Here is a 1,351-nt window from a genome sequence, read left to right as displayed (position 1 = left end):
TTCGGCGTATCTAGCCCAGAGATATATGTGGTGTAGGAGATAGATAGGTTGTTAGAGCACTATGTTTATCTCATGTAACATCTTATCTCTATCTCCTTTTCTTCATCTCCAAGATTGTAATCTCAACCACATGTATGCGCTGTTATGGGAGGTGCGCCCCATCTATTTAACACGAACCTGTTGGCCTGAGCTAGGCAAGACTTTTCGCTAGATCGCACATGGTAATCAGAGCCCCATCTTTTCCCATCTACTGAGATCCCATCTATCCTGAGCCTAGCTATGTCTTCCTCATCCGGCTCCTCCCAACCTACCCTCAATGGACAGGTCACCGAGAAGCTAGCACACACAAACTACGTGTTGTGGTGCATGTAGGTCACTCCCCATCTGCGTGGCGCCGGTGTCTTCGGCTACGTCGACGACACCACACCGGAGCTGGCCAGGCTTCATGTCACCAAAGACAAGGATGGCAAAGAAAGCTGTGCGCCCAACCCTCTCCACCCAATTTGGGTCTGGGAGGATCAACATGTGTTTGGCTACTTGCTCAGCACCCTCTCCAAGGAGGTGCTCATCATGGTGACCACGGTCACCACGGCGCACGCGCTCTGGATTATGTTGGCAGGTATGTTTTCATCACAGTCCATGAGCCATGTGAACAACATCAGGACAACGCTCATCAATGCGCAAAAGGGCAACCAGACGGTTTCCGCCTACTTCGCCTCTCTCCGCGGCCTCGTCAACAAGCTTGCAGCTGCGGGGAAGGCCATCCAAGACGACGAGCTCATCTCCTACATCATCCATGGGTTGGAGGTCGACTACCAGCCCCTCATCTCCACCCTCGATGCACGCGTCACGCCGGTCTCCCTCGACGAACTCTATGCTATGTTGAGCAACTTCGATCAGCGCATGGCCTAGTTCAACAACTCGGGCAGAAGTGGTTTCTTCTCCTCTAGCAATGTCATGATGCGCGGCCGGGGTGGTGGCTCCCGCGTCCATGGCTCTTCCCGCTAGAAGGGTAGGTCTGGAGGACATGATGGTGGCGGCAACAGCGACGATGGCAGCTCCAATGGCCGCCCTGGTGCGTCCAAAGGTCACCGTGGTGGTGGCCCCAACTAGTCCTGACCAGAGATGCCTTGCTGCCAGATTTGTGGTAAGCCAGGGCACACCACAAAGGACTGTTGGTACCGGTATCACGAAGATGACGACGACTCTCAAGATGAAGAAAAGGTAGATGCCGCGGCTGATGGCTCCTACGGAGTTGATACAAATTGGTATGTTGATAGTGGTGCCACTAATCACATCACCAATGAACTTGAGAAAGTCACAATGAAGGAAAAGTACCATGGCAAAGATC

General features: G+C 53.1%; 1 pseudogene; it reads left to right on the top strand.

The window, feature by feature from the left end:
- The first annotated feature begins 759 nt into the window (after nt 1–759).
- LOC123151355 (uncharacterized) lies at nt 760–898 on the top strand (annotated as a pseudogene).
- The last annotated feature ends 453 nt before the right edge of the window (nt 899–1,351 follow it).

Source organism: Triticum aestivum, chromosome 1B, assembly GCF_018294505.1.
Source record: "Triticum aestivum cultivar Chinese Spring chromosome 1B, IWGSC CS RefSeq v2.1, whole genome shotgun sequence".
In the NCBI taxonomy this organism is placed as follows: Eukaryota; Viridiplantae; Streptophyta; class Magnoliopsida; order Poales; family Poaceae; genus Triticum; species Triticum aestivum.
This window is presented reverse-complemented; position numbering and strand designations above follow the sequence as displayed.